Here is a 15,474-nt window from a genome sequence, read left to right as displayed (position 1 = left end):
ATCTGGTAACCAGCTTTTCCAATCTCTGCTCTGAATCCACTCCTGTGTCTCCATTCAATGTCAGCAAGCAGTTAATCCTGAATGCTATCTCTGTGTTTTCAACTCTGCAAGCTTATATCTGGTAACCAGCTTTTCCAATCTCTGCTCTGAATCCACTCCTGTGTCTCCATTCAATGTCAGCAAGCAGTTAATCCTGAATGCTATCTCTGTGTTTTCAACTCTGCAAGCTTATATCTGGTATATAGTTTTTTCAACTTACTCTACTTGTCCCCTTATGTTGTGAGGTCAAGAAACTTTTCAAAGTGCTTTATGATCCATGTAGTGCTGGACATGTGTTTATTTGACCACAACATTTTATTGGGTCCTGGTGTCTCAATTTAGTGTGATTGATTAATGAGAAGAGAGAGAGCCAAAAAAAAAAAAAATCTTAGCCTTAGCCTCCTATATATTCAGACATAGTTTGGGGAAAGCATTTATGCAGGGGGCATTTATGCACACTTTATCGAAGTACAGTTTATCAAAGTACTGGCAGTTATAACATGGCATTTAGACAGGGCAGGAGACAGGTAAGACATTTATATACATCTACTCCCTGTACATTTGGAGCACATCAAATATATACCATATGCATTTGTGTAATTTTAATCCTGGCCGCTGCATTCACACACATCCACCGCCCTGGCATTAACTCTCTACACTCCATCAATATTGGCCCCTCGCTTCTTTCCTCTCCTATGTATAGCACTCACGCTCTTTTCACGTTGTTAAATTGCACAGATCCAGTCAGTCCCACCATTCAACATCAGAGACGCTCTCACAAATCACTTAACCATCTGCTCACTCTTTCTATCCTCCTTCTCCTAGTCGCAGGAGACATTGCTCCCAACCCTGGTCCCCCATGTTATAGAAAGTCAAACCCCCCGACTGCTACACTCAGAAACCCCTCTAATCTTATTAATATTCCCTGCATGCCATCTGTCTCTCTTAATTGTGCACTTTGGAACTCTCGCTCAGTGTGTAACAAACTCTCCTTCATCCATGACTACTTCCTTTCTAATTCTCTTAACCTCCTGGCTCTTACTGAAACCTGGATCCAGCAGTCAGACACTACCGCTGCTGCTGCTCTTTCATACGGGGGGCTACACTTCTCTCATACCCCAAGATCAGACAATAGAGCTGGTGGAGGCGTTGGTCTGCTCCTATCACCAAAATGTACCTTTCAGGTTATCCCTCAAGTACCTTCACTTGTCTTCCCTTCTTTTGAGGTCCATGCCGTCAGACTCTACACCCCCTTCTCCATGCGAGTGGCGGTGGTATATCGTCCTCCCGGCCCCTCCCATCAGTTCCTGGATCATTTTGCCACTTGGCTTCCACATTTTCTCTCCTGTGACATCCCTACCCTCATCATGGGAGATTTCAACATCCCCATTGCTCTTCCCCTCTCACCATCTGCTACTCACCTTTTATCTCTAACCTCCTCATTTGGCCTTTCGCAGCTTACTAATTCTCCAACGCATGAAGACGGAAATTCCCTCGACTTGGTCTTCTCTCGGCTTTGTGCAGTGGATGATTTTGCAAACTCCCCTCTCTGACCACAATCTTCTTTCATTCTCTATTAAGAACTGCCAGGCTGCTCAGGTCACCCCCACTGTCCAGACTTATAGAAACATACAGGCCATTAACACCCAGAAACTTATGAAGAACTTACAGTCTTCATTGGCCCCTATCTCCTCCCTCTCATGTCCTGATTCTGCATTGAAGCATTACAATGAAACACTTCAAAGTGCCCTGGATGAATTTGCACCCCCTATAAATAGAACACCACAACGCAGAAGGCGACAACCCTGGCTCACGGTGCAAACACGTTTCCTGCAGCGGTGCTCCAGGTGTGCCGAACGTCTGCGGAGAAAATCCAATCTACACGAAGATTTCATCCATTTTAAGTTTATGCTTAGAACATACAACACTGCCCTTCACCTCTCCAAACAAACCTATTTCAACACCCTCATCACCTCACTGTCCAATAACCCGAAACGCCTCTTTGACACTTTTCATTCTCTGCTCAATCCAAGAGTACAGGCCCCAACCACGGAGCTCCGAGCTGACGATCTGGCCAATTACTTCAAAGAAAAAATTGACCAGATCCGACAGGAAATTATCTCCCAATCCCCTCATACCATGCACTGTCCTCCCTCCCCCACTGCATCTAACTCACTTTCTGATTTTGAACCAGTCACAGAAGAAGTAGTAAGCAGGCTCCTTGCATCTTCTCGCCCAACTACTTGCACCAGTGACCCATTTCCGTCACATCTCCTCCAGTCCCTTTGCCCTGCTGTCACCCCTCACCTAACTAAAATATTTAACCTCTCTCTCTTCTGGTATTTTTCCCTCCTCATTTAAGCATGCCATCATACATCCACTACTTAAAAAACCATCCCTCGACCAAAACTGTGCCGCTAACTATAGACCTGTCTCTAATCTTCCCTTCATCTCTAAACTCCTGGAACGCCTGGTCCACTCCCGTCTTATCCGCTATCTCTCAGAAAACTCTGTTCTCGACCCTCTCCAATCCGGTTTCCGCTCTTTACACTCCACTGAAACTGCCCTCACTAAAGTCTCTAATGATCTGCTAACAGCTAAATCAAATGGTCATTACTCCATGCTAATTCTCTTGGATCTCTCTGCAGCATTCGACACTGTGGATCATCAGCTCCTCCTCACTATGCTCCGTTCCATCGGCCTCAAGGACACCGTTCTCTCCTGGTTCTCCTCCTATCTCTCCTTTACTGTATCTTTCGCCGGTTCCTCCTCCTCTCACCTTCCCCTTACTGTTGGGGTCCCCCAAGGATCGGTTCTAGGCCCCCTCCTCTTCTCCTTGTACACTGCCCCTATTGGTCAAACAATCAGTAGATTTCGTTTCCAGTACCATCTCTATGCTGATGACACCCAATTATACGCTTCTTCTCCTGACATAACGCCAACCTTTCTAGAAAACACTGGCGATTGTCTAAACGCTGTGTCTAATATCATGTCCTCACTATATCTGAAACTGAACCTGTCAAAGACTGAACTTCTGGTGTTTCCTCCCGCTACTAATGTACCTATACCCAACATTGCTATTTCTGTGTGTGGTTCCACTATTACTCCCCAGCAACATGCCCGCTGTCTTGGGGTCATACTTGATTCCGAGCTTTCCTTTGCCCCCCACATTCGCTCACTGGCTCGCTCTTGTCATCTGCACCTCAAAAACATTTCTAGAATTCGACCTTTTCTTACTTTTGACTCTGCAAAAACTCTTACTGTTTCTCTTATTCATTCTTGTCTCGACTATTGTAACTCTTCTAATCGGTCTCCCTCTTACCAAAATCTCCCCTCTCCAATCTGTCTTGAATGCTGCAGCCAGGATCATATTCCTCACCAATCGTTACACCGATGCCTCTACCTTGTGCCAGTCATTACACTGGCTACCCATCCACTCCAGAATTCAGTATAAACTTATTACCCTCACCCACAAAGCCCTCCATGGCTCAGCACCACCCTACATCTCCTCCCTTGTTTCAGTATACCACCCTACCCGCGCCCTCCGTTCTGCTGATGACCTGAGGTTAGTATCCTTAATAGTCAGAACCTCCCACTCCCGTCTCCAAGACTTTACACGTGCCGCGCCAATTCTTTGGAATGCACTTCCCAGGTCAATACGATTAGTCCCCAATCCCCACAATTTCAAGCGTGTCCTGAAAACGCATTTATTCAGACTGGCCTATCGCCTCAACACATTAACCTAATCTATCCCTGTTTGGCACAGCCAAAAGTTTTACCATAACCAGATTTCCCACATGCTTTATGCATCCATTAGCCCTCTGTGTCTGTAGTGTCAAACACTTAACATTATGGCTGGTCCTTACAATCAGGGCAACTGTTACCACCCACCTTTCGTGTCTACCTCTTTCCTCATAGACTGTAAGCTTGTGAGCAGGGCCCTCATTCCTCTTGGCATTTGTTATGATCTATGTGATTATTGTTATGCTGTAATGTCTATTGTCTGTACAAATCCCCTCTGAAATGTAAAGTGCTGCGGAATATGTCGGCGCTATAAAAATAAAATTTATTATTATTATTATCAGCCTAGGCGCTAACTGGCAAGGCTGAACACCACATGCGTACCAAGGGTAGGGGTTTCATAATGAGTCATTCACCAGAGACATTCATACGTGCATACAACACTCACTCTATACTAGCGCACGGCTGTGCGGCCGTGCGATCTTTTTATAACCGAAGCCTTCCAGGACTTTGCTGATGGCCCAATCCAAGCTGCTTGAGGACCTGAGCATGTGACGACCGACCACCAACGAGCGGTCATCTCACGGGCATGCTCAGATGAAGAAAATCAGGACAGTCCCAGGAGCGTCTGCTCGCCGCTGACTAGTGCTGGATGCTAAAGCTGAACATGGGGCGGCAGCAGCAACCAGACACATAGCATTAGCAAGACGCTGGGACCGACATTTCTGCTGAGCAGGCTCCTCTGTGGGTGGAGAAGAATGGGAGACCGTAGAGGACATGGTTCGAGATTCCCCCTAGACTCGACACCTAACAGATTATATCGGGTATTGGGTCAATGAATGGAAAGTTGGGAGTCTGGGTTGATCAACATTTACAATCGTTGGTGATTAAAGGGAACCTGTCACCCACCTCTAGGCTTTTTTAACTAAAAGAGCCACCTTCAGTAGCATTAAAGCTGCATTCTGCAAAGCTGGCTCTTCTGTTTCTGACCGCCAGTAACGCCAAAATATTAACTTTTATAATAGGTCTTCATACCTGTAATGCTTCCCATAGGTATGGTGTGTCCCCCTGAAGCAGCTGCCTCCCCGCTGTCAATCATGTCTCTGTAATGTCTGGGCCCCACCTCCCATAGCCATCCATCATGCCCCTTTGCTGCCTTCTGTGCCCCGCCTCCCATAGCCGTCCATCATGCCCCTGCTCTGCCGTCTGTGCCCCGCCTCCCATAGCCGTCCATCATGCCCCGCCTCCTTCTGTCCTATGCCAGCGCCTGTTCTGTGAAAACAGTTCTCGGGCATGCGCAGTACGCGCTGCCCGTTAACTGACAGCGGCGGGGCCCAGACGCTACTGAGACATGACTGACGGCTGGGAGGCGGCTGCTTCAGGGGGACACACCATACCTACGGGACGCATTACAGATATGAGGACCTATTTATAAAAGTTAATATTTCAGCGTTACTGTGGGTCAGAAACGGAAGAGCCACCTTCACAGAACGCAGCCTTAGTGCTGCTGAAGGTGGCTCTTTTAGTTAAAAACGCCCGGGGGGGGTGACCGGTTCCCTTTAATATTCCAGAGTATATTAGAGACACCAAAGCTAATGTAACTACATCTTCCAACTTTCTATGGCTTCCTGACTACACATGTATTACTAGTGATGTGGATGGACTATATCGCTCTATTCCTTATCACATAGCAATTGAATGAATCCAATATTTATTCGACCAGAAGCACACGTATTGTATTGTAGGACCAGAATAATACAGACAAAAAAAAGCATCAATGTTTCGGCTATTCAGCCTTTCTCAAGTTTTTATCTAAACCAAGAAAGTCAAAAATAACAATCAATGAAAAAAAGAAAAAAATTTCCAAAAGCATAAAAATAATACATATAAATCTCATACAATATCAGGCCCTCTAAAAATGCATATAATTTTATATAGGTAACATATTTTTTACAGCATATCTTAATGACGTCATACAGTACAGCATATCTTAGTAACATCATGTAGTACTAAACATACATACATGAGAAAAAAATTGCTATCCATCAAGAACCACCTTTAACTATAGTAAATGTGAGAATCCATCATGTGAAAACTGTAGGGGTATCGCAGACAAATGGAAAAGGACCTGTATAAATAAAAGTCCATACATGTCACGAATAAGAATCCCTTTACATTCAATTCATGTAGGTAGCCAATTAAACTCCTTCCATTGAAAAAAACAGAAATCAATATCCCAAGAAAGTGCAAGATTCACATGTGAAGCAAGGGGTTAAGCCCACATACCATCAGAGTGACCGTCCTAACGGCATAACGGCAGACGTCAGTGTGAGTCGCGGTGAACGCTGTGCAAGGAGGTGTTCCTTATATATCATGGGAGATAATCAGTTCCGGGTTTGTGTCAGCGTTCGGGGCGGCATAGCGCGCATGCGCCCCTGAAGTTTGACGGAAAAAAACAAGTCCCACTCAGATAGAAGAGTGCTAAGTGCCCGAAGATAGCCGGAAAACCCCGAGGTTCAATAAAGCCGCTGCCGATATCCAGTGAAATAGAATGCGTGGATACAATCAAGTGACTGGTTTATCGCGGGTGTTATCAGAATGCAGCTAAGGGAAAAAGAAAAAGAAAAAAAGATATTAATATACCTGTGATATTAATATAGATTAAACAATATACAATCCTACAAAAGTAACCATTGTTTATATAACATGCATAGAGAAAAAGGTAAAAATTAGAGAATAAAAATATGTGAAAAAATCTAAAAAAATATATATGTATGAACAGTACGCACTGGTAGTTTACCTACAAGAAAACCTGAACAGAGAGAACATGTCTAATTGTTTATACTAGGAACAACACCCATAAGACAGATGCAAAACAAGACATCCCACCATGGGTTATGTGGATCATACTATATCACAAATAAGGACACGATTAACTGGAAATATCATGTTCTCTATTCAACCCTAAAGGTGTCAGGGTCTGAAGTGTGTATATCCAAAACTACTCTCGTTCTTTTAATCATCTCCTCTCCTAGCCATCGGTACTTGATCTATGACCTGGTATCTCAATTGTACTACTGAGTGGCCACATGGCAGAAAATGAGCTGGAATGGGTAATAATATACGGCCACACCTAATAGTTTCTTTATGTTGAGAGATGCGGTCCCGGATATGCTGAGTGGTTTCCCCAACATATCCGAGACCGCAAGGACACTTCTCAAGATACACTACGAAAGACGAATCGCAAGTGAAATAACCATTAATCTGATATCGTCGTCCGATGCGAGGATGCGAAAAAGTGTCACCTTTGGTAATGTTAGAACATTGTAGACATCCCAAACAGGGAAACCTCCCCTTTCGGGATGTGGTCAATGTCAGTGGGCTTGATATACAAGTCCGTTTCAATTGTACCATCAGGTTTGATAATCACGAGTGTATCAAGAAAGTTAATTAAATAACAGTCATGATGTAAGGAAAAAGTAAGTCCTGTGACACACTTGTTCAAATCGTTAAAGAAGCTCAAAAGTGTTTCTTCGCCTCCTGTCAAGATTAGAAAAATGTCGTCAATATAACGCTTCCAATATATTGCATGTAGTTCAAATAATTGATGAGTGTATATCAAGCCCACTGACAGGAACAGTTTACGTCACTTTGAAAGTAGTCATCCACTACATATTAAGCGAGCATTACCAAAATTGCAACATGTGAGGATGGACCAGATAGTTTTAGACCCTGTGACCAGAGAACTTAGGCATCAGGAGATGGACACACGTTTCTGTAATAAAGGTTATCCGATTTCATATACTGTACTTAAACAACATAGCAATCTCCTTCAATACATAGAGTGACCTTTGTGAGCACGTTCCACCATTTTAATAACCTTGTAAATCGTTGTATACTTAAACATTGGGATGTTCTAAAAAATTTGAATCCCTCTATCCCGGTGTTTCAGGAGATCTAATAACATCAGGAACTTAGTTGTGAGAGCTGATGTGGGCTCTAGTAAAAGGGAACTTATACAGAAAACATTGACCACATCTCGAAAGGGGACGTTTCCCTGTTTGGGATGTCTACAATGTTCTAACATTACCAAAGGTGACACTTTTTCGCATCCTCGCACCGGACGACGATTTCCGATTAATGGTTATTTCACTTGCGATTCGTCTTTCGTAGTGTATCTTGTGAAGTGTCCTTGCGGTCTCGGATATGTTGGGGAAACCACTCAGCATATCCGGGACCGCATCTCTCAACATAAATCAACTATTAGATGTGGCCGTACATTATTACCCATTCCAGCTCATTTTCTGTCATGTGGCCACTCAGTAGTACAATTGAGATACCAGGTCATAGATCAAGTACCGATGGCTAGGAGAGGAGGTGATTAAAAGAACGAGAGTAGTTTTGGATATACACACTTCAGACCCTGACACCTTTAGGGTTGAATAGAGAATATGATATTTATAGTTAATCGTGTCCTTATTTGTGATATAGTATGATCCACATAACCCATGGTGGGATGTCTTGTTTTGCATATGTCTAATGGGTGTTGTTCCTAGTATAAACAATTAGACATGTTCTCTCTGTTCAGGTTTTCTTGTAGGTAAGCTGCCAGTGCATACTGTTCATACATATATTTTTTTAGATTTTTTCACATATTTTTATTCTCTAATTTTTACCTTTTTCTCTATGCATGTTATATAAACAATGGTTACTTTTGTAGGATTGTATATTGTTTAATCTACTGTATATTAATATCACAGGTATATTAATATCTTTTTTTCTTTTTCTTTCTCCCTTAGCTGCATTCTGATAACACCCGCGATAAACCAGTCACTTGATTGTATCCACGCATTCTATTTCACTGGATATCGGCAGCGGCTTTATTGAACCTCGGGGTTTTCCGGCTATCTTCGGGCACTTAGCACTCTTCTATCCGAGTGGGACTCATTTTTTTCCGTCAAACTTCGGGGGCGCATGCGCGCTATGCCGCCCCGGACGCTGACACAAACCCGGAACTGATTATCTTCCATGACATATAAGGAACGCCTCCTTGCACAGCATTCACCGTGACTCACACTGGCATCTGGTTATGCCTTTAGGACGGTCACTCTGATGGTATGCTATACGTGGGCTTAACCCCTTGCTTCACATGTGAATCTTGCACTTTCTTGGGATATTGATTTCTGTTTTTTCAATAGAAGGAGTTTCATTGGCTACCTACATGAATTGAATGTAAAGGGATTCTTATTTGTGACATGTATGGACCTTTATTTTTACAGGTACTTTTCCATTTGTCTGCGATACCCCTAGAGTTCTCACATGATGGATACTCACATTTACTATAGTTAAAGGTGTTTCTTGATGGATAGCAATTTTTTTCTCATGTACGTATGTTTAGTACTACATGATGTTACTAAGATATGCTGTACTGTATGACGTCATTAAGATATGCTGTAAAAAATATGTTACCTATATAAAATTGTACGCATTTTTAGAGGGCCTGATATTGTATGAGATTTATATGTATTATTTTTATGCTTTTGGAAATTTTTTTCTTTTTTTCATTGATTGTTATTTTTGACTTTCTTGGTTTAGATAAAATCTTGAGAAAGGCTGAATAGCCGAAACGTTGATGCTTTTTTTGTCTGTATTATTCTGGTCCTACAATACAGTACGTGTTCTTCTGGACGAATAAATATTGGATTCATGCAATACTGTGTGCCGAGGTATTTTCTATATGTTCTAATTTTTTCCTCTGAGCACCAGGTCTAATTAAGCAGTGAGCACCTCGTTACCTTCTATTATAGAAATTGAATGTCTCACATATTGTCTACACAAGTACAGTACTTATTCTATTGCTATTCAAGATTTTCTAATAATGTCAGTGTCATTTCTCCTGAAACATAACTTTTTTTTCATTTAACAATTACCGTATATACTCGCGTATAAGCTGAGATTTTCAGCCCATTTTTTGGGGCTGAAAGTCCCCCTCTCGACTTATACGCAAGTCATATACGAGGGGATTGGCGGGGGAGCGGGGGTGTCAGATCATACTGACCACCCTCGGTGCGTCTCTGCAGCCCCCCTGCTTGTCCCACGGTCTCAGGCGCCTGCCTTCAGCGGTCACGTGGTACCGGTCATTAAAGACTTGAATATGCGCATATTCATGTCTTTAATGAACAGTATCACATGACCGCTGAAGGAAGGGAGACCGTGGGAGAACAGGGCTTCAGAGATGCGCCGGGGGATGAGTATATGCGATATTCACCTGTCCACATTCCCACGCTGCTCGCCGCTGCCTGCCGCGTCCTCTGTCAGTGATGTTCAGGTCAGAGGGCGCGGTGACGTGGTTAGTGCATGCCGCACCCTCTGCTGCCTGAACGTCACTGATAGACAACGTGGCAGACAGTGGCGAGCAGCGTGGGAATGGGGACAGGTGAATATCTCAGGTGCCGGGTCCTGAGCCAGTAGCGACATCGGCACCTGGCCCCCTGCGACAGAGAAGTGAGTATGTCATTTTTTTTTTTATTTGCAGCAGCATATGGGGCATAATTTATGGAGCATCTTATGGGGGCATATTCTATGGAGCATCTTATGGGGGCCTATTCTATGGAGCATCATATGGGGGCATAATGAATGGAGCATTTTATGGGGGCATATTCTATGGAGCATCTTATGGGGGCATATTCTATGGAGCATCTGTTTAATAACTGTTTAATGCAATATCAGCATGGGTTTATGAGGAATCGCTCCTGTCAAACCAATCTAATCAGTTTTTATGAAGAGGTAAGCTATAGACTGGACCAAGGTGAGTCATTGGATGTGGTATATTTTGATTTTTCCAAAGCGTTTGATACGTGCGAGGTTGGTACACAAAATGAGAATGCTGGGTCTGGGGGAAAATGTGTGTAAATGGGTAAGTAACTGGCTTAGTGATAGAAAGCAGAGGGTGGATATAAAAGGTATATTCTCTAACTGGGTCGCTGTGACCAGTGGGGTACAGCAGGGGTCGGTGTTGGGACCTATTCTCTTCAACATATTTATTAACGATCTGGTAGAAGGTTTGCACAGTAAAATATCGATATTTGCAGATGATACAAAACTATGTAAAACAGTCAATACAAGAGAAGATAGTATTCTGCTACAGATGGATCTGGATAAGTTGGGAACTTGGGCCGAAAGGTGGCAGATGCAGCTTAACAATGATAAATGTAAGGTTATACACATGGGAAGACGGTATCAATATCACCATTACACACTGAACGGTAAACCACTGGGTAAATCTGACATGGAGAAGGACTTGGGGATCCTAGTTAATGATAAACTTACCTAGAGCAGCCAGTGCCAGGCAGCGGCTGCCAATGCAAACAGGATCATGGGGTTCATTAAAAGAGGTCTGGATACACATGATGAGAGCATTATACTGCCTCTGTACAAATCTCTGGTTAGACCGCACATGGAGTACTGTGTACAGTATTGGGCACCGGTGCTCAGGAAGGATATAATGGAACTAGAGCGGGTACAAAGGAGGGCAACAAAATTAATAAAGGGGATGGGGGATCTACAATACCCAGAGATTAGCAAAATAAGGATTATTTAGTCTAGAAAAAAGACGACTGAGGGGCGATCTAATACCCATGTATGAGTATATAAAGGGACAATACAAATATCTCACCGAGGATCTGTTTATACCAAGGAAGGTGACGGTCACAAGGGGGCATTCTCTGCGTCTGGAGGAGAAAAGGTTTTTCAACCAACATAGAAGAGGATTCTTTACTGTTAGGGCAGTGAGAATCTGGAATTCCCTGCCTGAAGAGGTGGTGATAGCGAGCTCAGTTGAAGGGTTCAAGAGAGGCCTGGATGTCTTCCTGAAGCGTAACAATATTGTATCTTACAGTTATTGTTAGGTTCTTTAGAAGGACGTAGATCTGGGGATTTATTCTGACAGAATTTTATAGGCTGAACTGGATGGACTAATGTCTTTTTTCGGCCTTACTATGTTACTATCTTATGGGGCAGCATATGGGGCCTATTCTATGGAGCATCTTATGAGGCAGCATATTCTATGGAGCATCTTATGGGGCCATAACCTTTATGGAGCAGCATATGGGGCATATTATTCTATGGAGCATCTTATGGGGCCAATATTAACCTTTATGGAGCATTTTATGGGGTGTATTTTGTACACAGCATCTTATGGGGCCATCATGAACTATATGGAGCATTATATTCGGCTCCTGATTCAATATGGATATTCAAAAACATTTAACCTACTGATGTCTCAATTAATTTTACTTTTATTGGTATCAATTTTTTTTTTAATTTTATTTTTAAATTTACCAGTAGCTGCTTCATTTTCCACCCTAGGCTTATACACGAGTCAATACGTTTTTCCAGGTTTTGTGGCAAAATTGGGGGGGGTCGGCTTATACACGGGTCGGCTTATACACGAGTATATACAGTAATTCTTTTTTGCAACGACACGGAGTGAATATGAGTTTTCACCCTCACTCGCTAACATAGTCATGGCAGTATGGGCAGAGGATGTTATCTTCAATGATGACAACCTATTTTGTGACCACATCAAATGGTTTGGTTGTTACATAGACGACCTGCTGTTTATCTGGTCAGGTACCCAAGAGGATATTCACAAATTCATTAAGTACATCAACTGTAATACTTTTAATCTCACCTTCACATATACACATCATCCCTTTTTTTATCAATTCTTTGGATGTTTCACTGGGAAAATGGTTCTGTCCTTGTCTAACCGTACAAAAAACCCACAGACTGCAATTCGAAGCTTCATTCAGCTTCTTGTCATCCGTCACAGGTTATTAGAAATATTACTAAAAGGTACTTTCAGGTTATCCCTCACTTCTTTCCCCTTCTTTTGAGGTTCATGCTGTGAGACTCTACATCTCCTTTTCCATGCGAGTGGCAGTTGTGTATCGTCCTCCGGGTCCCTCCTGTCAGTTCCTGGATCACTTTGCCATCTGGCTTCCAAATTTTCTATCCTATGACATCCCACCCTCATCATGGGAGACAAACATCCCCATTGCTTTATCCCTCTCCCCATCTGCTAATTAACTTCTCTCTAACCTCCTCCTTTGGCCTTTCACAGCTTACTAACTCTCCTATGCACGAAGATGGAAACTCCCTCGAATTGGTCTTCTCCCGGCTTTTCTCAGTGTATGATTTTACCAACTACCCTTTCCCGCTCTCTGACCACAATCTTCTTTCATTCTCTGTCAAGAACTGCCATCCCACTCAGGACACCCCCACTTTCCACACTTATAGAAATATACAGGCCATTAACACCCAGAAACTTATGAAGAATTTGCAGTCATCATTGGCCCCTATCTCCTCCTCGCATGTCCTGACTCTGCAGTGTTTCATTATAATGTTTCAGTGCAAAGTGCCTTTGATGACGCTGCACCTCCTATACCTAGAACAACTCGGCACTGATGGCGACAACCCTGGCACACGGTGCAAACATTTCCTACAGCAGTGCTCCAGGTGCGCTGAACGCCTGTGGAAAAAACCCAATCTGCCATTATAAGTTTATGCTTAAAACATACAACACTGCCCTTCACCTCTCCAAACAAACCTATTTCAACATCCTCATCATCTCACTATCCAATAACCTAAACATCTCTGACAGTTTTCATTCCCTATTCAACCCAAGAGTGCAGGCCCCAACCACGGATCTCCAAGCTGACAATCTGGCCAATTATTTCAAAGAAAAAATTGACCATATACTACAGGACATTTTCTCCCAATCCCCTCATACCATGCATTGTCCTCCTTCCCCCACTGCATCTAGCTCACTTTCTGACTTTGAACAAGTCACAGAAGTAATCAGGCTCCTTGCATCTTCTCACCCTACTACTTGCACCAATGACTATTCCCTCATATCTTCTCCAGTCCATTTCCCTAGCGGTCACCACTCACCTATGAAAAATATTCAACCTCTCTCTCTTCTGGTATCTTTCCCTCCTCATTTAAGCATGCCATCATACATCCATTACTTAAAAAACCATCCCTCAACCAAAACTGTGCTGCTTACTATAGACCTATCTCTACTCTTCCCTTCATCTCTTAACTCCTGGAACGCTTGGCCCACTCCCGTCTTATAAGCACTCAGATAACTCTCTTCTCAACCCTCTTCAATCTGGTTTCTGCTCTTAACGCTCTACTGAAACTGCTCTCACTTAAGTCTCTAATGAACTACTAATAGCTAAATCTAATGGTCACTACTCCATGCTAATTCTCCTAGATCCCTCTGCAGCATTTGACACTGTGGATCATGAGCTTCTCCTCACTATGCTTCGCTCTATCGGCCTTAAGGACATCGTTCTCTCCTGGTTCTCATCCTACCTGTCTAACCGCTCTTTCACTGTATCTTTTGCTGGCTCCTACTCCTCTCATCTTCCCCTTACTCAAGGATCAGTCCTAGGCCGCCTCTTCTTCTTGTATACTGCTCCTATTAGACAAACAAGCAATAGATTTGGTTTCCAGTACCATCTCTATGCTGGTGACACCCAATTATACACCTCTACTCCAGACAACATGCCTGCATTATTGCAAAATACCAGTAATTATCTTACGCACAAAGCTTCGCCTTAGAGGTGATGTCACCACTCCATGACTTCAGCCACAGAGCTCTCCTAGCTGAGTTGAAGAGGACTGCGGACTTCTCTGCTACGTTTACAGATTCAGCAAAAGTTTCGGCAAGGAACCCTGTTGCTTTCTGAAGGAGGGGAAGGGAGTCAAGCATCTCCTCTCTAGAAATTCCCCGAGTGAGGTGGTCATCTAATGTACAGAGCCAGCGAAACAGAGATCTGATGATACAGGTGGAAGCCACGTTTGTTTTTAACAGATTAGTGGAGGTGTCCCAGGATTTTTTTTAAATCGATCTTACGATCCATGGGATCTTTGAGCGGAGACGAGTCCTCAAAAGGAAGAGCCGCCTTTTTTGCCACCCAGGACACCTCCACATCTACTTTGGGAATCTCCCATTTAGAACAATCTCCATCTAAGAGAAACAGATTTTTTTTTAATTCTGATGGGGAGGTCCCATTCTTGATGGATAAGGCTTTGGATGTTCTCATGTATGGTGAAACCTGTTTTTTAGACTTCAGCCCCCCCAAACATCTTGTCCAGCACAGACTGCTTAACTTCCTCCTCCTCAACCCCCAAGGTGCTTTTCACCATACTAATCAATTCGGCCATATCCTTGGAGGAAAAATAACATTTTTTATTATTGGACTTGGGGGTGGAAGTGGAGCCTTCATTCTCCCAAACATTCTCCGAACCAGAGGTACGGACTTTGCCTGAGTCTGAATCAGACTCCACAGGTGCCATCTTCCTTTTCTTAGAAGGAGGGGGTTGTGGTACTGGAGCCTGGGAAGAGGTGGACATCCAGGATTAAATAAGCAAGGTCCCAGCGTTCATCTTTGTGCTCCTCCTCCCCCAGGTCATCAGGGGGGAATCCTGAAGGGAACACCCCAACACCACCAGGAGCATGTGCGTTCCATCATGGAACGCACCAGGAAGTGAACCGGAAGGTCGGCCTAACATCACTTCCAGTACGCAAGGTACTCGGATTCTGCCAGCATGTGGAGAGAAGCATGCCGGGGAGCTGCAGGAGGACCCTGGCCACACATCACCACCCCACTTTACCCCCAGAAG

At 43.6% G+C, this 15,474-nt stretch overlaps 1 protein-coding gene and 1 long non-coding RNA gene across 3 annotated transcripts in view; one reads left to right on the top strand and one right to left on the bottom strand.

Moving 5' to 3' along the window:
* LRMDA (leucine rich melanocyte differentiation associated) overlaps positions 1 to 15,474 on the bottom strand; it is a 1,311,384-nt gene that overhangs the window by 1,261,202 nt on the left and 34,708 nt on the right. The window lies entirely within an intron of this gene.
* Positions 8,817 to 9,492, top strand: LOC141084971 (uncharacterized). Of its 2 annotated transcripts, XR_012231195.1 has the most exons (3): positions 8,817 to 8,895; positions 8,979 to 9,059; positions 9,376 to 9,492. It is a non-coding gene; the product is annotated as an uncharacterized lncRNA (long non-coding RNA). The 2 variants fall into 2 exon arrangements; XR_012231194.1 differs by having other exon boundaries at positions 8,817 to 9,059.

This window comes from Dendrobates tinctorius, unplaced genomic scaffold, assembly GCF_039654945.1.
Source record: "Dendrobates tinctorius isolate UK_male_01 unplaced genomic scaffold, ASM3965494v1 ptg000028l, whole genome shotgun sequence".
In the NCBI taxonomy this organism is placed as follows: Eukaryota; Metazoa; Chordata; class Amphibia; order Anura; family Dendrobatidae; genus Dendrobates; species Dendrobates tinctorius.
The sequence above is the reverse complement of the archived record's forward strand: the minus strand, read 5'-3'. Positions and strand labels throughout refer to the sequence as shown.